The sequence below is a fragment of the Carassius auratus genome, chromosome 17 (genome assembly GCF_003368295.1).
Source record: "Carassius auratus strain Wakin chromosome 17, ASM336829v1, whole genome shotgun sequence".
Taxonomy (NCBI): domain Eukaryota; kingdom Metazoa; phylum Chordata; class Actinopteri; order Cypriniformes; family Cyprinidae; genus Carassius; species Carassius auratus.
Window position 1 is genome coordinate 15469561 of NC_039259.1, and position 25765 is coordinate 15495325.

At 36.8% G+C, this 25765-nt stretch overlaps 1 pseudogene; it reads right to left on the minus strand.

Moving 5' to 3' along the window:
• Nucleotides 1-19455, minus strand: part of LOC113117865 (EH domain-binding protein 1-like) — a 94693-nt pseudogene extending 75238 nt beyond the window's left edge.
• Nucleotides 19456-25765: the final 6310 nt, after the last annotated feature.

Below are 25765 nucleotides of genomic sequence, written 5' to 3' on the forward strand. Positions count from 1 at the left end.
TTGTAGCATAGATTCTGGGCAAAAGCAACTCCACAGATCATATCAATCTCCATTTACTGATCAACAATAGGATTTAAAGCAATATCTGCATTTCGTGAGGGAAATAAAATGTAAAACATATAAAGGATGTAGCGATGTTTCAATAAAGCTTCATCTGGCTACATCAGTATTATAATGGCCAGTTGCAGTGCAATAGGTCACAAGACAAAGTGATTTGTCAAGTCACACTTCTCTCACACTGCCTATTTCAAAGCTGAATCAGGTTTATCAGTATGGTAAATGAGCATATGAGGATGCAAAAACACACGGGTTCACTTGAACTGCTGTTGTGTTGTTCTAGAACTGTCCCGGTCAGCTGACTGCAGGGTTGACGGTACACAAATGAAACATTCATGAACTCATGAATGCCAAACTGACCCACTGCAATGAACTCTGGGAGATGTAGTCGTAGATGACACATTTGTGAACACAATGTGGAGGATATTCTGCTAGAGGATATTCAACACCAGGTCAGCCTGTCAGCGTTAGCTCGTAACTTGCATGTGTGGTGTGTGTGTGTGTGTGGTTTTAAGTCAGTTCTTTTGCCCCTCTGAGGACATCAAAGCTGATGAAATGATGAATGAATTCTAAACTTATTATGAACATCTAAACATGTTCATAATTATTACATGTGTGCGGTTAACAGGAGCAACCTCAGATCTACAAATCTATCTCTCTTTCTTTGTCTTAAATATGTACTTCCTCTATGCTACGCATGGGTCTAACAATCCAGGATGTAAAGTCTCACTTCACTTGTGCCAGGTCTGCTGACCGACATCTCAAAAAGACTAAAATACCAAGCACAGACTTCCTGCTGCCGTGTCAGGTTCTGCTGCACACACACTTGAGAAGGGGGTTAAAACTTGGACTGTGGCAGTTAAATTAGAGTGGAATCAAGATGTCTAGACACCAGCAGACCTGCAGATCCCAACCAATCAGCTTCTGGGAAAAAGCCAACTGCTGCAACTGGCCCCAATAGCATCTAGGCCCCTAGATGAGAGTCTTTTTTTTATGTGTGTGTAAATGCATGTGTTTACCTTAAATAGTGTGACAGTGATCTCTATGTTCTCTGGGACAGGCCACACCACCACTCCTCTATAGGGATTCTTGATGCCAGGCTGCCAGCTATGAGACTGCAAAGAATAGAAATATATGAAAAAGTTGCATTATAAGACTTATTAAAACTAACAGCATTACTCAAACAAAATAAACAGAACATATATACAATAATCTAGTCATTGCTACAATAAAAAACACTGGAAAATAATTAAGAAAAATTCTAACCTCACTGGCAGAACTTTTTAAATGTTTAAAGCATGAAGCATAAAACAAGACTAGAAGTAAGGAAAACAAGATTTTTTTGCAGTGAACTTGAAGTGGCGAGTTGTTACATAAAGCTTTAATGATTCATTAAAATTAATGTGCATAATTTTTGAGCTAATATCAGCACCAGAAGCAGAATCCAAACTCACATCAATAGCTCAATCATTAAATACATTTAAATGCACATTTAAAAGTTCATTTCAGTTGGACTACAACTAAAAATTTCACAAACACTTCAGTCAGACTGCTCTTACTATACTTTGTTTTTTGTTAAGTCAGGCTTACAGACCTAGATAATGTAATTGCAGCTCAACATCGTCTAGCATGTTGTATACATGCTAACTGGTCTACTACAACGGTCTTCAGCATTGTGCTTGCTCCAAAATGTGATCTGTGATGTGTATTTAATCCATCACATTACATATTAAAGGGGTCATATGGTGTGATTTCAAATTTTCCTTTCTCTTTGGAGTGTTACAACCTGTTCATGAATAGATAAGAGTTGCAAAGACTAAAGTCTCAAACCCAAAGAGATATTCTTTATAAAGGTTAAGACTCATCAAAGCCCTCCTAAAACACCTTGTTTAAACACACTCCCACGTCTACGTCACTCTGTGGGTGGATTTGCATAACGCTGCCCAAATGTTCATGCAAAGATAGAAGGCGTAACCTTTATTTTCGCTGTAGTATTGTTGACCGCCACCATGTCGAGGTGTCGAGGATGCTGTGTGTTTCCTTGTGAAAGCAAAATTACTTGGCCTTCCAAAAGAGGACACAACTAGAAATCAGCAGTTAAGTTGTATTTACAACACTGTTTCAGAACAGTTCAATCCAAATATTCAGATGTATGCAACACATTTTACAGAGGACAAGGACTATTTCCTGTGGGAGTAGCCTATAATTCCAGAGTAATGACAAATAATGCTGACTCACAGCCTGTAAGCACGCTTTCATATTTAAAGAATCTGCCACTGATGATTCAAACATGAGTTTTGAGCAGTGTAGAGTAGCGCTTGTTGTTGTAGTGTGGTTGTCGTTTCTCCGATAACAAATACACGGTGCAGAAATGGTTTTATGCTAACGCGGCACGTTGAAACGCATAAAAAAGACAGTATAAGTCATTATAATCAATTATGACCCCACTGGAAGCTATAAATGCCTTGTTTGTAATGGGTTTTATTGTTTTCTGTCTCGTCACACCAGGACACACGGCATCACAGTATGTTAAGGGGCATAACATTTCCGTCACACGCTTGAGGTATTCTGCCAATCACAATGCACTGGATAATGGGCAATCAGAGCACTCCTCCCATTTCAGAACGATGAGCTTTTGCATTTCAGAAAGGTGGGGCATAGAGAAGATACAATAATGTACATTGTGTGGAAAATAATGTGTTTTTTTAACCTTAAACCATTACACCAAATACACAAAATAATGTAATTTTTTAGCAACATCATATGACCCGTTTAAGAATGTAGCTCAATTATAGTAACTTACATATTACTGCACATGTAAACACACTTCAGGCACTGTTTGCAACTGCATTTGGAAAAAAAAAGAGAAAAAAAGAGAAAAAAAATCTAAGTTTAAAAAAAGAAAAGTAATATTACCCACCTTGGATGATTTCCTTCGGCTCCTGCGTGTCCAGACAACAACTAGCTTGTCCGGTTGCCTAAAAAAAAAAAAAAAAGATAAAAAAAATTAAACAATCAGCACTAATGATGACATAAAACAAGCACAATAGCTAAAAGAAACACTAGCAAAGCTTCAAATTTCAGTTCTGCTGTAAACTAGCTAAACTACAGCAAAATTTAGTCTAAATGACACAAGGCCCAACATTGAACAAGATCAGATGAGAAATAAAAGAGAAAGATGCAGATCAGACTCCTCTACGAAGAGCTCAAAGTCCAACTGATGCTGCAAATCAATTCATACACATATCACATACAGCCTAACCCAGCAGTAAACTACCTCACTGCTTTGCCTTTGAGAGGCAAGGGTGTGTGCACTAGACGTATGTGTTAATAGGGTTTAATTCATCCCACAGACTAAAGCACAAATACACCTTACAGTACAACATTCACAACATCAAACTGAAGTCTCACGGATAGACCTACAGGTTTAAAGATAAACGGACTGCTAAAATAGAAAGAAAAAGGTTTCAGGACATCTGAGCATGACTGAGAGAGAGAACACACACAGGAACCAGTACTCGCAATCTTGAATTGGATTACCAGCAGTAAGAGGCTTGACCGCGATCTGACAGGTGTGTGTTTATGCATGGGTGCTGTGTGTGTCTCATTTTCAGAACATCACTGTCCTCAATAAACCGTTCCAAACATGGTAGAGCAGACAGAAGGATAAACGATCTCCTGCTGTGTGTCTGGATTATTCTAGATTACTATATGCATCAGTTCTGAGGAGAACCACCACTGATAGAGCATTTCATCCAGTGACTCTGCTTAAACTGTGCCCGGGAAACTAGCAAGACAACATCACAGAAGCAATACACAGATGCTCCATTGTGTCTCTACGTTTCTAGAACACACACACACACACACACACACACACACTGCTTCCTGCCCTACAGCATCATGCTGTGTTTGACATGGAGCACTGAAGACAATCTGTTTTTAGTCATCTCTCGCGCTGAAATACCAAAACTCTCTCTTTATCCTCTCTTCTATATTTTCATTCCTACTTGGACTTCTTCGTTTTCCCAAGGCTAGTAGACATGCTCTACTGCAATTCTCTTTTCACATGATCTTATCAAAGTATTCCATAATGGCTTTATGTTTCCTCATGGATGGGTCACAATGTTTCTTGAAATAACTTTTATTCAGCAAGGCTTCATAAATCGATCAAAAGACACAAATGTTACAAAAGATTTCCATTTTAAATAAATTATGTTCTTTCTAATTCTTATATATATATATATATATATATAAAGAGAGAGAGAGAGAGAGAGAGAGAGAGAGAGAGAAAGAGAAAGAGAGAGAGAGAGAGAGAAAGAGAAAGAGAGAGAGAGAGAGAGAGAGAGAGACTAGAATTTCAAAAGAGCTGTGGCAACGTCTCCAAGATACTTCAAAAGACCTACCTGAAAACAGTGTAAGTGGGCCTAAGTCAAAAGCTGCTTTAAACACAAAGGTTATTTTTAAGATCAAGATTTTTATTTGGTTAACAGAAGTTAATTGCTATAGAAAATCTATTATGACATTATTTTTGACAGCATCTTAATTTTACAGCATTTTTACACAAGTGACTTTTAACAGCACAGCTTTGCAGGTAGGTTCATTGGTGCATCTTTGAGACACTGCCACAGTTCCTCTAGAGAGATATATATATATACTGCTGGTTGACAAAGGCCAATGAACCAAAGACCTGTTCTGTGTTTCTACAGTGAATGCCAGCAGACACATACAATTATATAATTATATAATTACTGCACTTCACAATCACTGAAACCATCTTAACCTTATACACAAGTGGTATATGTTCAACAGAGCTACATTAGGTGTTTCCTGCTGCAATCCCAACAGCATCCTGCCAGAAACAGAAAGAATCACACCTGTAACTCATTTCTTATATTTCATATGTGCACTCTGTGTTCCATAGGGTACAGTTCATTCCTCAGACCCATTACCACACAGATCCTTAAAGTCGGTCAGTTGTTTTAGCTCAGATTTGTGTCTGCAGCTCATGCAGCCCTAGATACATTAAGATTTACTTTGCCTGCCAAAGTCTTTTGACTGTGCTTTCAAGGTCCATCTTAACTAATGTTCTCTACAAAAACCCTAATATGACATTTTTCCATGATTGGCGTTCTTTGTAAATCTGGCAGGTGTCTGCTGATAGAAACCTGACAACAACTGCAATGTGATTAATGAAGCCAAGCCTGTCGAACCCTGCTCTGGACAGGCTGCAGGTCTGCATTTGTGTTATACAGAACTGTATAGCATGCAATGTTTTTTTTTTTTAAGAAATAATGAGTCAAAAGTGAACTGAATAACACTTAAGTGTTTAACAGCACTCGTTAGGCCTAATGATGTACAGATTGCACGACTGTAGCTGTTTAAATGTTGTTTGAATAAGCAATCCTTCAGAGACATGTTTATTAGTTGAGTAAATGTAAGCAGCCCCATGAACTACACTACTTGTAAAGGGTTTGGTGTCAATAAGATTGAATGTTCAATTTGCTCAAGTTGAGCTATGTTTTCAGTTGATAACATTTTTGTTATTTTAGCATTTAGTGGATAACACAGTAAAACCAGCAACATTGTAAAATAGTACTGCAATTTAAAACAAGTTATATTTTTTGTATAATGCAAATTAAATTAAAATAAACAGCTGCTAAGCCAATTAAATGTTAAACTTTAGGAAACCATGATCTAAAATAGGGTTAGCTCTAAAGGTCTTAACAATTTGGAAACTGGGCTTGTCTGTAGGATTAAAAAGGACCTGAATGTTTTCTTTCTAGCTAGTAAATATAGATCTACAACATTCATTAATAGACTATAAACAACTCCATAAAAACAGTGGAAAATGCTGTGGGCGTGAGAGAGAGTTTTATACTCCTCTTGAGCTATTCTTTCTCTATTACAGAAAGAGACAAAGGCAAAAGTCTTTAAAATACATCAATGCAACACGACTAATTGGGAGACACAGTACCTCAAGATGCTATTCACACTTCTGATTACAGCAAAACAAAAGCTGCAGATTTGAGGAGTGCTGACATAAATAAATAAAGAGAAAAAGAGTGACAAAGTGGGTCATCACACAGCAGGAGATGTTATCAGCAGGAAGTGGAGCAGGGTACAGAGGGCACACACACAGACTGGCAAATCCAGGAGGAAAATCCTTCACTGGGCACCAGAAACACAGCAGCCCCAACAGAAACGCTAAAGCTCACACACAGAGAAAACAGAGCGCACAAGAAAGAGGGAGGCATGTCTTTAGGCTTGGAATTAAGATTACAAGTCTTCCACCAAAACATTCAGCTGGTAAAATGCATCTCCTATGGCCACTTGTGATCACATTGAGAGGATTAATTTGATGGCTCCTTTATGGACTGGCATTTAAACGATGTTATGTGGTTACATGCATTTTAACTACATACATACAGTAGGTGTTTTTGAATCACTAAGAGAACCAGGCAAGTCCCTCTGTAACTGAATCAGACTTGAGGATTGTATAGACTGATTATTGACTCAATGAATCACATGTGATGATTGTAGTGAATCACAAATCGTTGCTGGTGCTGTCCACTGTTTTCAAATCAGTTTACTAAGACCTTTTTGTTTCTGGCTAAATTAAGTTAAACCACAAGGGACAGTGTAAAGATAAGTTTTGATAACTAACAGTTCATTTGGGGACATGTGTTTACTAAAAATAAATATCATACATTTATGCGTAATGTCTATTAAAAGTCATTTACGGAGGAATGCTGTTGTAATCTGGGAGCTTACTGCCTCACACCCCACAGGGAAAGGGAGGGAGAGGAAGGGATGAGACGCCACGAGAGGAGGAGTTGACAGACTGAACCACATCCTGACTCAGAACGGATAGACATAAAAATAACTGTAATACAGATTTCCACAACCATCTCTAGGTTATGAACAGCTCCATCATTAAAAAAAGGAACACTTGTGACAGACGCACACAGTAATGCTGTCAATCAGAAACCCTCCTTCTGATCTGATCTGTGTACGTCTGAATCAAGAAAGAGAGCAAGAGAAAGAGAGAGCAGCTAGTGGAACAGAGTGATATTAAGATTAACATGCTAAAGAGCCTGTAACGGGAGACCAGGAACACACATTACACTACTGCCACACGATACGCCTAAGAGAGAGATGCAGACGAGAAGGTTATTGATTCGGCTATCTGTGTAGCCATGTTTTTAAATTATTTATTAGAATAAAATGAAAGCGTAAACATGTCTTTAGAAATCTCTTACAAATGTAAAAAAAAAAAACAAATGTGAAAGCTTAAGCAATGTCTGATTGACCGTCATGAAATTCACTGCATTCATAAGACAGTTCACCCAAGAAGTGTCCTTCAAAACATGAATTAGCCCATATCTGTGACTTATAGATATATTGTATGAGTTATTTATTCCAGCCAATATGACAATATAGAAGAAAATAAATCACAACTACCATTTCATCATGACTTTTTTTAACCCATAAATATTTTTTAATATCTTAAATAATAGACTTGAATTTGCAAATTTGGAATTGAATGACAGATTAATATATATATTTTTAAAATGTTTGTTTCAGCAGATATTTATTAGATCTATCTGCTACCTTCTAGTTTTTAGAAATATTTCAGAAACATCTTACCTCAGATTTATCTGACTCAATTTATTACATGTACAGTAGTTTCTTCAAAACATAGCATAGTTAACTGAGTGGCAGATGTTTCATACACACACATCCTTCAGCACTATATCGTAATGGAAATATTCCTCTAAGTTTATGAGTCAGTTCTAAAACCAGTTTTATAGAAGCCATTATGAAAAACTGCAATCAGTCATGCGATCATCCAGTGAAACAACACACAACAAAAAGAAAAAGAGAAAAACAGTGAAGGTCGATTGGTACCCTTATAAGGAAATAAACCAAAAATGTGCCTGCACTGGGGTGTAACGGTATGCAAAAATCATGGTTCGGTACGTACCTCGGTTTTAAAGTCACGGTTCGGTTCATTTTCGGTACATTAAGGGAAAGAAATACAAACATTAAACTGCAGGTTGTTTATTACTATACACTTTTTTTTTTTAATACTTTTTAATAAAATATATATAAAATAAAAAAAGAATAAGAAATAAAATACTGCTGCAAAGTTCTCCACTAAATAAAATACTTTTAAGTCTCAAACCAATATCATATAATAAAATATAATGAAAATATAAATAAATAACTATGATTACAGTGCAGCATTACCAATCCCAGCTTGTAGGCCTGCTTCACCAGAGCCGTGCTGTGCCTGCTGCTGTAGGTGACATAGAGGGAGACCACCAACAGACCAGGCTCTTGTCTTCATAACAACAATATCTATACCTCATGTTGAGCATAAATATAAAGCCTACTGATAAAGGACACCGTCAACAGTATTGATGGCAAAATAGACTATATATGTTTGACAGGTGCAATATATGAAAATCGATAATTATTCAATTTTTTTAAATTACATTTATATCAGAATTGATGTCAACCTATAGACTTTCAAACATCAAAGTGTCATGAATTAATATGTATTTTTTGTACAAAATGACATATAAACATATTTTCCTATTCTATTTTGCCTGGAAACGCTTCCAACGCGATTGCGTGTCGTGTGAAAAATACGCGTCGGTTCTATTTCTAGCATTGCATTCTGTCATTCGGTACACACCTGCACCGAACCGAAAGCCCTGTACCGAAACGGTCCAGTACGAATACACGTACCGTTACACCCCTAGCCTGCACTAAATAAACTGGTGTCATAAGTATGAACAGTTTTGTTACAGTCATTAATGGATGCTTTTTAACATAAAATAAATAATTATAAATAATTCCAGTGACCCAAAATATTTTTTTAAGACAACTGAAGATAATTGAATAATGTTATATATATATATATATATATATATAGATATATATATATATATATATATCTATATATATAGATATATATATATATTGTGTAAACAAAACAAAAAATCACATCTTTGCATTTTTGATGCATGAAACCTTGAAAAACATTTTAATTGGATTTCAGAAAGAAAAAAAAATGTGTAGAATATGACACTGCATATAATGCAAACGGAGCTGCATAAGATCACTGAAGGCTACAAACTAATTATTTCCTCAAAAGTCATTTCAAGTTGCTGAAAATCTCCCCTTATCTGGTCCTGCTAGCAAGAAAGGCTTTAATTTGAGCCAGAGAGCACACAAACATACACACCCAGTGTCATGAGGCACATGAAAGGACTTGGAGTCCATTAACTCAAACTGACTGATACATAAATCCATGAATCCTTCATTATAAGAGCTGACTGCATCCAGATGACAGGAATCCAAACTCAAGAACTGAGAGAGAGAAAAAAAGAAACACCAATCATCTCAGTAGCTATGTTTCCATCCACCTATTTTTAAGATTCTAACACATAAAATAAAACAAATATAAAAGAAAAAACAGTGGTGGAAACATATTTAACAAAATAAATTAATCGATGTTCAGTTATGTGACATTGTATAAAATGATTTGTTATAATCACCTCCCATAACATCAGGCAACATGACAACGTGTCTTATTGCACGTGTTGTCTGCAAGATCTGAGGCGCAACTCATTTATTATGAGGGGAAAAAAGAGCTACTGGCTTCCCCAGTTGCAGCAACTGTTATTTTTATTATTGATACTTTGCTGAAGTTTCCCAAGAAGTAAAATTTTATTCTATTGAACGCAACTGTGCTTTACTTGCAAATGTTTTATGCAATATTTTACTTTTATGCACAAGTTAAATTCACCTGGATTAAATGGAAACATGGTGCAGTGATCAATGAAACCTGAGCTATACATCATGACCCCCCTGATTCCCTGATCACTTACATGACCTTATTAAACCCATCAGCATGTGTAATCAAACACACACACACACACACCATTCTGCTTCTTCACAGCCTCCTACACAGCATCAGTCAAGACTGCGGGATGGTGTAATACTTGCACCGAGGCACTAAACAAATGATTAAAGGAACATTCTGGATCAATACAACTTAGACTCCATCGACAGCATCCGTAGCATTATGCCAATTTCTGCAAAGATAATTTAGGAGCATTACATTAAACCATTTACAATCACATTGAAATACACTCCATTTTAAAAGTACAGAAATAAGACAAGACTACTGTGACAGAATCACTTACTTTATTTTAATACTGGTCATTTTTTTCTAGCAATCAGCCTTGGGGTAAAAATGCTGTCGAGTAACTTGCTTTAAGCTTTTCTTTAAAAGACAAAAACTGAAACAAACACAACCTGCTAAGCGCCAGCACCCATTCATATGAGAAATGACAAATGAGGGTCCGTTTCATTCACCCTGAATGGCTTAACTCACAGTGACAGGGAGTGAGGCATCTGTGTGTGTTGTGGACAAGAGAGTGATTTATTGTGACAGACAGCAATGGAAGCATTAAATTGCCTTTTTCAGGCCAAAGGCAGGGCTCAATGCTAAAAAATATTTTGCACTCTCCCTGCTTAAATGTTCATTCATTCCAGAACACAAAATTATTCTAAAAATAATATTAAATAAACAATAAATAAAATGATAAATAAAATAACTTAAAAATATATATGTTTTTTACCTAGGTAACCTTATATTTGAATGAATAAGACTGTTTTGACTAGGGGTGCTCCGATCACGATCGGCCAATAAGAAAACCGGCTTTACTGGCGAGATGCGCATTAACGATCGGCCGATCGTGATCGGAGCACCCCTAGTTTTGACCACATCCACCATGGTCTTGATCCACGGTTGTTGACCCATCAGACAGTCCTTACTTTCAAGCCCCGCTAAAGGTGGATAAACCAAGCGAAGAGGAGAAATAATAATTTCTTATAATGAACAGATGGATGAACACATGGACAACACAGCTGGAAAAAAAGAATCTGCTTTTACTGACAAAAGAAAGTGTGTGAATTCAAGTCTGCACTCCATCTCACTAAACACCTTGCCCAGAAGCATTCACTATAGCACAAATGGTCTGTGATGTTTTGTATTTGCTCTAATAAAGTTGCACCAAAATGAAAATAGTTGAAACACTGCTCTTTCCATGGTTTCACCCCCTGAAGTATTTTGGCAATTTTTTTTCATAAAATAAATAACCAAAATGTGTTTTTTACTATTTTGTCTTGCTTTTTTAAAGAAAAAATAAATTACAAAACAACAATTTAAAAATATTAACTTAAGACTGTACAGATAGCTCCCAGAGCTCATGCAGCAATTAGTGCGTGTATTAGAAAACACAACATTCTTCAGTTTATTTACTAATTGTTTAAGATCATTTCGCGATTTCAATAATCGTACAGTAACCAGCAACAACCACCCCTTCCACTACTCATCAGAGACATGCAATGCAGTATTAAAAAGTCTCTCGCTGTCAGTACTTGTCAGGATTGTGTGTCTTTTTCGGACAGTTTTAAATACTTCCACACTGCAGACATGTTTTCTGCATAAGTGCGCACCTCTTTTGGTCGCACTATGTCATTATTCAGTACAATTTATTTAGTCTTTTAGCTTATTCAGTTGCTGAAAATTTGGTGCACCCTTAATTTAAACCCAGTTTAGCATTCTGGATCACAGTTGAGCTGAATGGGTATATTGAACCTTGACCCTACAGACAGAGGAATCAAAGGACTCACATCAGAAAGTGCAAAAGAGTACAATGGATCTACTTAAACATGTATCTCTGGTCAATTTCCCTCTATTTCTAAGACACATTCTCTCTCCCCCTCACTTCAATTATCTTCTCCTTTTCTCAACCCCTCTAAAAAAAAAAAAAAGAAAAAAAAGAAAACGGCATGAAAAAAGGTGTGGAAGTGAAGAAAGTCTTAAAGTCTTGGGTTTGATTTTTATCTATCTTTCACCTAACGTTTTTAAGCTGAAACTGAAAATATGGAGTGTGCTGTAAGTCACTATGCAATTCTTGTATATACATCCAAGTTCATTCCAGACTCGGTGTCAGTGGGCCCCTGAGTCAAATATAATTCAGCAATAAAGATGAGATTCTTGGCAGCCTTGAACTATATGAAGTTAAGTGAAATCCCACATGAAGCGTGCTGGGATTTTAAAGGTCTGAGTAGGCTTGGCTGCTGTAGCACTTAAAAGGATTTCACTTCCTCATTCCAGTCAGACTGACCCATGGCACCAGGCCTGAACGCAAAGCAGCTGGCTGCCCCGGCCAATACTCTAAAGCAACCACTCATTACTGCTGCAAAACTAATTAATTAACTAATATTATAAAGCCAGTGTTTCCAAAATTATACAAATATTATCTCGCAAATTGTACAGACTTTTAGAGTTAGATGTTTAAACATGGAAAAAAGAACGCCTTTAAGCTTCATGCCTGTAAGTGAATAATGCTCTTTCATCAGCGCCCGCGCCAATCTGACTCTGCATTGGTCCACACATCACCATGCAGACAACAGTCTGTGCATCCAAAACACACATATAAGGAGAGGGAAGGAATGTTTGGCCTTTAAGCCAATTAAGAAATTAAGAGTTTAGCTCCAAACGATTAATTTGCGTAAAAATGTATTTTCTTTACCAAGAAAGTGTCAAGATGGAAATGTGGAAGTGTCACAACAACAGACCGGTGTGTAAAGCTATAATACTTTGATATATCCAGCGTTTAGTTTATCCTGATAAGCAGTCGTCATTTCATTTGTAAACACAAGCTTTCTTCTTTCGTGAGGGGGTTTGGCACCACAGCATTTTTGCTTCCAGGCTGAACGTTAAAGAATGCGACACACATGTCTCCAGGAAATCCTGTATAATTCTAAAAATCTGATGACGACTTCGACACTTCTGAAGTGTTTCCTCTCTTGTGTCCTATATGCATCAGACGTTTGGCCAACGGTCCATGGTCGTGACATATGGGGCTGAGACTAGCTCAACCTTAGTGACAATATAAATGTTAAATGTCATTTTAATACATCCTTGCTTAATAAAAGTATGATTTTCTTTAAAAAAATAAAAATCTTTAAATTTTTAAACAGTAGTGAATATTTTAAACATTTTCTTTTCTCCTTGCAATTTTTGAATTACTGCTGCATTACATTAATGCAGCAATTCTCCACAGCAATTAAACAACACCATGGCCTTGCTGTAGAGGCGTGGGAATCGGCAGGATTACAAAACAGCACATTACACCAGAGATGCTGAAAGATTCAACTAATAAACCTTTGATGTTGCCAAGGGACAAGAGAACTGCAAAGGCCAACATTCTAGAAGGCACTGAATCAACAGGCGGGGATACCCAATCAGGCCATGGCGTGTCCCGTATCCTAGCATCATGCTTCTGGAACACTGCCCAAGGTGCTGGCTGCAGTCTGACTGGACGTTGCTCCTGCAGTATGTGTCCGGCGGAGCTGTTGTTCTTGGCTTATCTGGCTACACATAAATCATATCACAGGATAGTCTCTGGATATCAGTGATCTAATAATATATGTACACACAAAAACAACACTAGGGAAGTTAATGATTGAAATACTAGAACCCATCTTTCAGCCTGAGGAATCAGAGCTGATGGCCATGCCAAATCTCCAACATGAACCTATTCCATCCACTTTAACATCCACAGAATGCTTTGATTTCATCTTTCATACACCCTACACAACCACAATATCCAAATGGGATCAGAACCAGTGGAGGTGTTATGCTATGTTTAAACTTCTAAAATGATTTTTTTAAATTCAAATGATTTCTTCATTTGATTGCTGGCTCACACATCCTTTCATTGCTCCCACTAACACATTTTCCTTCTCCCCTGCATTCCAGAACAAATGCTTGTGGTTTTTCTACGTAAAAAGTGAAGAAAAGTGAAGTTTTTACTCAAGCTTAGAGAACTGTTCCCACTTGAGACCAAATGTGGAAAACTTTCCATCAGAACAATGGCACACTGGACAGATGAAGCACAAAGCACAGAGATCACGTAGCAGACACACATGCAAGCAGCTGAGGCACTAACATCTCCCTGGTATAAACGCCTTTGAGCTTTATGCCTGTAAGTGAATAATGCTCTTTCATCAGCGCCCGCGCCAATCTGACTCTGCATTAGTCCACACATCACCATGCAGACAACAGTCTGTGCATCCAAAACACACATATAAGGAGAGGGAAGGAATGTTTGGCCTTTAAGCCAATTAAGAAAGTAAGAGTTTGGTTCCAAACGCTATAAATCCATTTTGATTAATTTGCGTACAAATTTATTTTCTTTACCAAGAAAGTCTCAAGATGAAAACCACTATTTTCTGTTTCAAACTTTCACATAGCATTTCAGGTCATAATAACATTATAAAATCTAATCCAGATTTAGATTTTCAAAGATTTATTATAAAATGTTATTATTTTTCCCCCAAAATGCAATAAATCCATTAAATTAATATAAAAGTTATTTTTCCTATTGAAACTGCTGAAAATACACAACATGGTTAATCCACATATGACAGCCTCTGCACTTGGTCAATACTAATCTTATATATAGACACTGGACTAAAAGCAAATTAAATCAGTCATCGCTCCCAAAATGATTTCAGTGGGTCATCTTATTAATGTAATAAATTAATTACAGCAATAAAAGAAAATTTAATCATGAAAAACATCACATTAGACCTCAGAAATTCCAAAATTACATTTCCCTTACATTCAACTTCCAAAAGTGCATTCATCTTTGCCGTGTTACATTCATATAGTTGACTTGTGCTATAAACTGTATTAAAAAAACATAAATGGCATTAATAAAAACACTTACTGACAAGCTATACAATATCACGTTCATAATCTATTTAATTTTCGAATGCGACTCATCTGTGATTATGAACGTGATATTGTATATAGCCTGTCAGTGATCTACAGCTTCTTGTATCTATCTGAAAACATGTCATGGAGATTTACTATTAATCATAGAACCGGCAATACTAACGATATACGCATGAGAATCACATGCGATTTATCGTGCAGCCCTAAGTTTGTTTGTTGATCACAAATTACAAAGTAGATGAGGAAAACTAGGATGCTGAGTGTATTCAAAGCACCGCCATTACTGTTTGGGTGCATAAAAATGGTGCACTGTGATTGGTTGAGCGGATATATCACATTCTGCAGAGAAGGGAGAATGGCATTTGTCGCAAATAGCCTGCTTATTCATTCAAGTCTGTTTCTGTTTATTTGTAGTCACAGTAGCCTATATACATCACATTTAGACATTTTTTTAATTTTTCTATATTTTTATAAAAGCTCCAGAACAAAAAACACAATATTTTTATGACATGGGCTAGGTGGAGCTAAATTTTCAAGACGAGACTTATGACAGATAAAATATGTTACTAAATAAATACACGATTGTAATAGAGAATAAGAAGCTGACATCTGATTCCATCAAGTGGTTGCATTCATGTTTAGTTTTTTTTATGGTAACGTTAGTCTTTTGAATCACTTATAAATATTTCTGCCTTGTATGGTGACTGGCCCTGGCACACACTAGCACACACACTTTTGGCCCGACAGTGGAAACACGGCTAATTAGACACATGCCTCCAGGCCCCAGAAACAATCCTGCCGCACCTGAAGTCCTCAGACTTTGAGCCGAGTAAATATGAGTCACGTTTCCCCTGTGGAGAACTAAACGTTTTGCCAACTGCCATGACTGCAGAACTAAACCTTTTTGGAAATCTACAAGAAACTATAAACTCCAACACTCCTATGGCAATATAGGAGAGAAAACAGATAAAAACTTGAGAAATTGCTGGGTACTTGACCCCAAATACAGCATAATCCACAACCTGACCTTAACATCTAAGCAGCATTCCACTGCGAACATACCTTGCAGCAAGGATGTAACCAAGACTGAGACAAATGTTAAATATTAAAGTCGTGATGCAACGGAAAAAGCCACAGATATTTTCTTTGGTATTCTGATATAAATTCAAAAGAAAGAAGATTATAGAGGTTCTATCCATCAGTTGTTGATTGGATGAAGGTAGATCTGAAAGCAAGTTTGCATCGATGATACAAAAGGGTTTTTTGTGGATAAAATTATTGGAGAAATCTGGCATAAGTCAGCAGAGAAAAGTCTGTGGTTTCTTCAGAAGAACGAATTATAATATTTTGACTCACACGGGTGAATTGTTCAAAGTAAGGTCAACAATATGCATTTAACAGATCTTTTAAAAAGTCATCCACAGAAAGACTATTTTTTTTCCAAAAAAGTTAAAAGGGGTGACCAAAAAGCCATTGAGATGGAGGCACCTCATGACCCACATGAGTCTGTTCACTAGAAGTTTAATAAATTACTGTGTAAAATGTAATAAAAAAATATTAAATAATTGGCATGGGTGCAGATCTCCAGTAAAAAGAATATCTTAGTTTATGTTGACTACAAGCATACTGAAATATTTCTACAGCTGAGAGACCTGTAAACCTATTTTACTGCCATTTATTTAATATTTTTTAATAACTTAAAAAAATAGAACTTACGCAGAAAAAAAATGTGCATTTAAACACGATAAATGATCTGAATGAGAGGACAACCAAGTGTGTATATAAAACACGTAATTGTTCAAAATAACATGTTTTTTTATATGCTTAATTTTTTTACATTTTATTTTAGGACACACAAACAGAAAACATAAATCTAAATATCTACCACAAGACACTCATGGTACAGATACAAGTTGAGGAGCACTTTGAAGTGTAGCCATTGCTTGATCACAGTATATAACAATCCCATTTCCTCCAATAATTCACCTTTATTCTTCTCCCAGAGGGAGAAGAGGGAGAGTTTTCCATAGAACATATTTGACTGACAATACTTAGATGAAGATCCATATCGTAAGGACTTCTCTTAAGCCAACATTTAGTAACTGCTTTTCTTACATGCAACTAAAAAATCTTTAAGAGATAACCATCACATTTGTTCAAACGCTCCGTGACTGTGACCCCTAGAAACATAGTGAGAAATGACACATCTATGTTAAAGCCTATTACCCTAGATATTAATTGCCCTGCCCTTCCCCAATATAATAAAATGTGTTTAACATCTCACTACATCCAATTTGATCTACATCTTCTCTGCTGAAATATGGGAAGGAGACCTCAGGCTTCATTGCATCTAATCTCATACAACTCATCATACACAACTCCTAAACAGAGAAAAGAGAAAATAAACAAACTGATGTAGAAAGTATAGTTGCATAGTCCCAGCCTCTCCCTACACACAGGGACTCCCGGGGAATGGATAAATCCTCATCGTTAGATACGTCACAGGCCAACTCAGCATTCCAAAAACTGGTGCTCATGCTCTCTCTCTCACACACACACACACACAAGCTGGGCTGAATATGAGTAGCAGCACGCGCAAGACATGCAAGCAGTGACAACTCACCATTTCTTTGTGCATTCCACCACAAGTTCCTGGTAAGAGGCGACGAACTGGAATTTGGAAGCATGTTTCCCAACACGCTGCAGTCTCTTCCACACTGAAGCCATGGTTTTGTCCTCTTTATAGAGCTGACAGTTTGTTTAGAATACTGTCGCGTTCTGACGCCACCCCCTCACAAATCCTTTCCTTGTAAAAGTTCTCAAAAGTATCCAAAATTGGCTTTTGTGCATTCACTAATGTTTAAGGGGTTTAAAATCCGGTAGAGGAAAGGAAAAAAACACGTAGATCCTTTGCCATCAAAACATTAGTGTGGATGATCGCAGATCAAGCATGATGGCACGACATGTTAAATCCAACGGGGTGATTGACAGCTCTCAAAGAGCTCATTCCGTGCAGCAAATCCCTCAAAATAAATGTAAGCAGTGCATGGTAATCCAATATTCCTCATTTCCATGTGTCAATAAACCTACAGAGACAAAGAGGGAGGTGGTTAGAGCTTAGTGATAAAGGTTGTTGCACCAAAATATATCAATTAACTCATCTGTCAATCTTTGACTACCGAATTTTTGCATTAAATATTTGTTAGTTTCAGCTTAATTAATTTACCAATACCACCCCTAAATTAAAGCACTGATGCATACCAGTAACAAAAACTTCCCTATCAGTTAAATGTGCAAGGCAATGGAAAGTGATGGTATCAGGAAACATATTTCATAAGTTTTGTACCTTATTTATATGATTTAAATTTTTTGGTTTTAATCAAAGTTTGCAATGTTGTCATTCACCTTGCAGGAAGTTGGATTGGTTAATGCTTTCTTTGTAATTTTTTTTTAATGAAAGTTATTTTTTAATCCCTATGGGGGAAATTATTGAGAAAAAAAGGCTGATGAAAAAGTGGGGTTCTAGAAAAAGGATGGCATGTCAGATTTTGCATAATGAAATAATGTTTCAATAAAAAACGTCATTTATTTGTATTATGTGTTTTAAAAAAAAAGGCTGTGAAGAATGTAGTCGTGTGCTAAGCAGTAATATACACTTTTAGCCTTTATTATATTGACAGTTGTGCCAATATTCAGTACAACAGCACGTTGTCTATTGTGTTATTCCAGAAATATCAAGAAAGCTGACAACCAGATTGTTTGTTTGTTTGTTCCATGCTGTCAGAATTTACATGGTAACGTAACACGTTAAAAGTTCAAAAGTTGTCATAGACTGTCTAAAATAACAACTGTTGCTGTTCAAACATTCACGAGATCACAGTTTTATATTGATGCAAGACTTCTTCAAACAACTCACATCCTCATACACATACTACAAACTGATAAACTGTCGGTGCTGTCAAACTGACTAAAGAGACTTAAGACAGATATTTTTCCAGTGTTTTATTATATATATATATATATATATATATATATATATATATATATATATATATAATTACCTGTTTAGCAAGATATCTTAAGAGATTATTAATAATAAATATTGAAACCCCTGCAACTACAGAGACTCTTTCACAGATATTATTCATAACCCTCCTGGTCATGGTCGCATTCCTGTACTCACCGCGTGAATAATGCAGACGCAGTAGCGGCTGAACGCGCCCGATGCGGCGGGAGGCGCGTGGATGCATTCAGTCCGCTAGCGAGCTAAAGAGCCGCTCCGGCTGGAGATTCCCATAGAGCTCCGCTAGCAGCCGATGCTAACCTTAGCCAGGCAGGCTATCCCAGGGTAAATAGCGGCAGCGGAACAGAAATCCCTTGGATACTCAGACGTATAACGGCAAAGACCAAACTTGAGGAGCTTGAAGCCGAGAAGCAGTGGCGGTTTTTCCGGTCGAAAGGAGGAAATTCCAGCGCTGTTTTCGTATTCACACACAAACTCAACGCATCAAGACTCCATAATTTTCCTCCCCAATCCCACATTCAGTCAAACATCTGTGCGGAGTCGGCAAGAAACGCCCTCACGCGTCTCTCATTGGCTGACGGGCTGCAAATATTTACATATTCATGACACTCTTTAAAGCTTTTGTTGCCAGTGAGAGCTCCTATTGGTCGATAGAGACATCTTTCAGAGATCTTTAACCCGCCTGTGTGAGCAAGCACAGTTCAGTAGGAACTAGTAATGTAAACCGTCTTCTGTGTGTTTAAGTATATAGTGTATTAATTATGAGTCTTGTGACTCAGAGAAAGAAGAACACTCCAAAATCTGATGGACCGAGGCAATTCATTTATCTGGAATATTTATTATTATGGTAGGACAATCTGTGGATAACTAGAAATACTATATTTTAGAACTATGATTATGAAAGAGATATTTTAGAAAAAATATTTGTGATTTAATGATGTCTTAATATCTGATATAATGTAAATGATAGAAACATGGAGAGAGTTTGTGAAAGAAACACTCTGATTCCACTGCCAGATGGCCAAAAAATATTTTTTTGTGCCTGAATAATCTGAATAAAAAACACATAGGCCATATTCTAACCAGATTAGATTTCATTATTTACATTTAAATGTGAAACGTATTTCAGTTTTTTTAAACTAAAGTTCTGACCACTGGAAGGAATTGTTTATCAGAAGCCTTTTGATGCCTGCACAGCAGTCTTTGATATTACAGTGAGACATGTGTCAGAAACTCATTTGAAGCTGCCAGCATTCTTGAAAAGGCACATATGTCTGCGAGTATTTGGAGAGAGATGCTCAAACAGATTATTTCTGCCACTTCCCCAGCCTCTCGAATCTTATCTTTTGAGTGCATGAGACAGGTTTCCTCCCTGATGAACGGGTGTGTGTTTTTTGGAAGATGTGGGTACAGAGGGCAGAGGGGGGTGTGATCTCTTCTCAAAAGCAGTCACGGTGTCTACAAACAGTTGTAACATCATGACTGCAGTGTCACAGTGCCAAGTGCACTTTGAAAGACAGCCAATCAGACACCTTTGCCATGTGTCAGACAATGACTCTGTAGATCAGATCCTGCTTTCTATGGGCTGCCAACACTTTAGGACATGTGTTAGGCAACATTAAACCTCTCAAGCCACTGCTCTGGAAGCTCAGGGGCTGCCAACACCATTTTGTAACAGATAAGATGTTAGAGAAGCTCTGAATTTATCCGTTTTCTTTTTTTTTTTTATGATAAAAGAGGCATTTTGTATGGAAAAAAAAAGCAGCCAGTGATTTTACAATGTAATAACAATACATTACTCAAAAAAAAAATTTTTTTCCACGGTTTAATCAATGAAATCTTCACAAAGCCAGATTTGACTTGGTGGGAGACATGAGTCTGCAGTTTGTCTGTGTATCGACTTTACTTTCTCTGTCTTCCTGTGTGTGTCCCAGCGGTAATGTGAGTGCGTTTGCTGGCAGTGAGATAAGCACGCTTACTGTAAGTGAATCACTCCCTCATGCACTGGCACAGACACATGATGGGCTCAACCGTGGGTGAAGACCAAGAAAGGGAGAACAGTGATGTCACACACAATAGAAGCTTTGGCAAGCTTTCTGCTGCAAGAAACTGTGATGCGCCTCATTATGGCTAATTAAATGCTCTATACTGTTGCTTCTGAACCATATGTGCATCATTATGAGGAAATCAGTGTTCAACCATGAGATTCAGTGTCCTTATAAATAACTAACTCCAGCTGAATGTCCTCAAATAAACACAAGGAAGTGCAGACTGCAACCTCAACATACAAATGATGGTTTATTCAACAATATTTACAGAAGAGTAAAACATCACAAACATTAACAAAGTTGAAAAATGTGAACTCTAGAAGTATAAAGTTAATGCTAAATACTGTGATATTTGACTTTATGGAGGATCACTTAATAGTGATTGTGCATGCAAGGCCATGCCATCCCTAGTAAAAAATATGATGCCTTTATTTCAAACTAAGTATAATTTAAATCTATTAACATATTTACTGGCATATCGCTCAAGAGTTACTGATATAAAAAATTATAATTAAACTTTATTTGGAGTACTACATGTGCACAATGCATGTCTTAATTTTTAGCCTAAGATGTGTTTTAAGGTCACTATTATTGATGAGGGTTATATCATCTTTGATATTAAAAGTCTTTAAATGCAATATAATTAAAGTGTACCTAAAGTATACTTGCAATAGTTCCACTTTAGCACAATTAAATATACTTCAGTACATCTACCTCCACACAATTAAAGTGCATTAAGTAAAAAAATTAGTTGTTCCAACTGAGCACACTTGAAGTATACCTGTTTAATATACTAAAAGTACAACTGAAAGGTATTATCAAGAACCTAAATATGTACATTTATTCATAGTATACTTTTTGTATGAAATAAGTTTATTTCAAATAGTATATTTATTTTTCACTGTAAGCAAACGTAAAAAAAGAAGTAATTACTGACATATTTGTATTCTATTGAATTTTATAGTAATACTAATATTAATAATAAATGTAAGAAATTTTTTATTTTATTTTATTAATAGTGCTTTATAAATATTTATTAAAATAAATTATTTTATCTGAATAAGAATAAAGCATTTAGTCATAAATGGATCTGAATAGGCCTTAACACTGGCTAAAGATTCATTTGATTCCTAATCTTTTGCTGTCTGTAAGTAGGTAAGAGTGTGACACCACCTCCTGCTGTTTGGCACTTCAGGTCACACAGGCCTCTTGAGACCGACAAAGGGTTTCCAGCGGTTCCCAGGGGCCAGCAAGGCCTGAAAGAGTTGATCCATCACCGCACCTCTGAGATTTCATGCTGCTGGGTCACCTCTGGAGAGGGACACACAAACATGTGTGTTAGTTCTTGCTACAGATTACAGTCGAGTTTGTTTGTGATTCCTTGTAGATCTTCTGATTCTGTGGTATATTTTCTCTCTTGTGCTCTAGCGCTGGATAATGGAGAACAGATGGGACTGTTAATTCAATGCAGAAATGGCAGCGTTATCTTTTTTGTGCTCTCTGATGAGAAAGCAACCCAAAATGCTAAGCTGCATGAGTGCTACAATTTTACAGTTTTAATGTCATCATATTACAGATCATCTGTGACTACCAGTGTTAGCAATGAAGATAATGAAGGTTTATGGAAAAGAAGTGAAGATTCGGCATAGATCATGAGTTCTCTGATTTCCTCTTTGGAACACAAAAGGAGATATTATGAAAAATGTACAGAGCAGCGTCTTCCATATAATAGAAGTAAATGAGGATCTCGGCAGTTAAGCTCCGAAGTGGTTTGTACCAATAATTTATCATATAAAATCTTAAGCATTTCATAAAATCATAATCATCTCAATCTTAATCATTTAAAAACTTGCATTCCACTGCATGCATCCATGAATTTATGCAACATGTCAAGTTTGACAATCAGGATAAGGATGATAAAAAAAAAAAGATGTTATTTTTTTGGGTGATCTATCTAATTAAAATGACCATAAACTGACCTGAGATACAAAAAAACTAACAACAACAAAATGTATACTCAGCAATAAATGTGTAGAAAATCCATCACACACATAGTGTATATAGGCCTACACATACAGTATGCACTCACACACAGCTGCTGAGTCAGACTGCTCTATGGCTGAAATCATAAAGGTCACATTCTAATTGAGTTTGCATAATTTCTGTATGTGCAAAATACATTAACCAGAAAAAAATGGCATAAATTACAAATTTTGAAATGACATGGCAACATGTCTGCAGTTAAACATCTTTATGGGTCATATAGCATCATCCATGCCTTATAAAACCCATATGGAGTCAATGCTCGACCCATATAAAACAACTTTCATCTACAGGGTTTCTTGTAATAGTTACACTGCCGTCTGATATCACATTTATCTTCAGCAGTAGTGCGTTCAATCTGTTGGCATTATTTTAGGATGAGAGAGCAAGCTGTTATCTGCCATGAGCAACTCACACACACACTTGCACATATACTCCAGTACTTGCCGACAGCCACACAATGAGCTTTGGCAATTTTCTCTGCCCACAATGCAAAAGTGCAGAAGAATGAAATTCTGGGAAGAAAATTTGAAGAGGAGTGAACAGAGAGTGTGATGTAGTGTTTATAAAGAGACTTTTTACTCTGGAGAGCAGGGATGTAGGCAGGATCTGGCTCTATAGTATTGGAGGGGCTTAAAGGCAAAATTAAAATTATTAGTGGGAATAAAAAATTTTTTTTCTCTCTCACTCTTTTGCAAGACCACAGCTATTAGCTTACACTATTATTAGTGTACCTATGAACCAGCATCTTTAAAACAGACTCTCTGCTGAACAACGATGAAGATGAATAACTATAAAGAGGAGATCAATAAAAATGAAGCAACAGAGAAAAAGAAAAACAGGGATTTTTACTTATTTATAGGCAGCTGACTTGAGAGGAAAACCAAAAGGGGGGGAGGGCAAAATGATCTTCCTGCTGATTCTGAGTGTAGTTAGGCTCTCATTGCTAGCAGGTGAAATAATAAAGGCGTCTGTGGAACTGCTGGAGGGTCAGAACTTTGGAGTTGGTTAGTTTAAGGGGATAAAATGAACTCCCTACAGCAGGGGAAACGCAGTGTCAGCTTATTCAGTTATATTGGTGTCATATATGGAACAAGTGTCTGACACAGATCCTGAAGGGTGTTTATGCACTTGTAAAGATGCGTGTGTGTGTGTGAGAGAGAGAGAGGAACTCAACACTAAAATATGAAGAACATGTAAGTGGGGAGAAAGCAGCTACATGTCCACCCACACACACATTCTCTCTTGTGAAGAAAGCTCACTGCCTGAAGCGAATCCACAGAAACTGAAAAACTTCCCATCAGTCACTCTCTTTTTCTTACTCACTTCCTGCTTTACATTTTGGGTTCAGCGTTAAATCAAATGCTAAATCGATTCATAAATGCATTGGCTGCTTCCATCTGAACCACATACTGATTACAAACAGGATTGTCCACATCAAACATGTATTTGTGTTTATGTGCGTGTGGTTCAGGTAAACCTTACATAACAGGGACATAATGTCCCCACAAAGATGGCAACATTCAAAATCCTTGTCCTAGTGGACATTGTTTTAGGTCCCCATGACAATTATACAGAATGATCTTTTAAAGATCTAAAACAGAAAGTTTTGTGTGAGGAGTATGGTTTGGACAAGGGGATAGAAAATACAGTATAAAAAATATCTATTTAGGGCACCCGTAAACAACATATGCAAGAATGTGTGTGTGTGTGTGTGTGTGTGTGTGTGTGTGTGTGTGATTAATCTCCTCCTAAAGTAACTAAACTAGCCATAAGCTTACAAAAGTCTTAATTCATGTCAGCTAATTGTTTCATGTCTGTGTAATGTACATTTATCTGCTGTGAAAACACAGTATATATATGTTTTTTATGTGGTAAATTCATTATGCAAAAGTAGCAAACTAAAATACATTTTCAATAATTCAATTGATAGTAATAAAACAAATAAGTAATAAAGTAACTAAATACATGCATACACACAAAAGTATTCTGAACTGTTGTATCTTCCTAAAATATGAGAGATGGACATGAGAGTCGACATCTCACACAAGCTCAGCTGCTAATAGAGTCCATTTGTCTTTGTCTGAATGACTACACAAATCATAAAGCTATAAAAACATTCACTATGAAAGTGGCTGTATTAATTTACAGGAATGCTGGCTGAATATTAACACCCTGTAAGACAACTCTTCAAGGGAATGCCAAGGACAGAGACATTTCCAAGTCCTTTTGAGTTTCCAGTCTGGCCACATGGAAATACTGAGTGACTCCTGCCATTAGAATGAATGCTGCCATTACAGCAGACACACACACAGAGAGAGAGAGAGAGAGAGAGAGAAAGTGTGTGCAAATACAGGTCACAGAGGCTGTTACAGAAACTCAGCCTTGCAGACAAAATTATCATACTCAGTGAATAATGAATGCTTTCAGATTTGAGACCCTCCATGCAGGCTTTTGTCATTTTGCATTGGCTTAAGTTAAAGCGACTGTCTTTACCAGGCCATGTGAACATCTGTTACTGTATGTAACAATTAGTGTTATTCAGTAGCTTCTTTTTCCAATGGTCTGCTGTGTCTGAGGAAGAAGGGGCTGATAATTGTATTACACTGAGCAAACAAAGGTCACTCTGGAAGGTTTAATAACTCTGATGAATGTTACTTCCTCTCTTGCTCTTTCCATTTATTGTCATCACTTTAGTCCCGTCTCCATTCACACAGACAATCACATCTGTATCTCTAGAAAATTACTGGAGAAACTATAAAT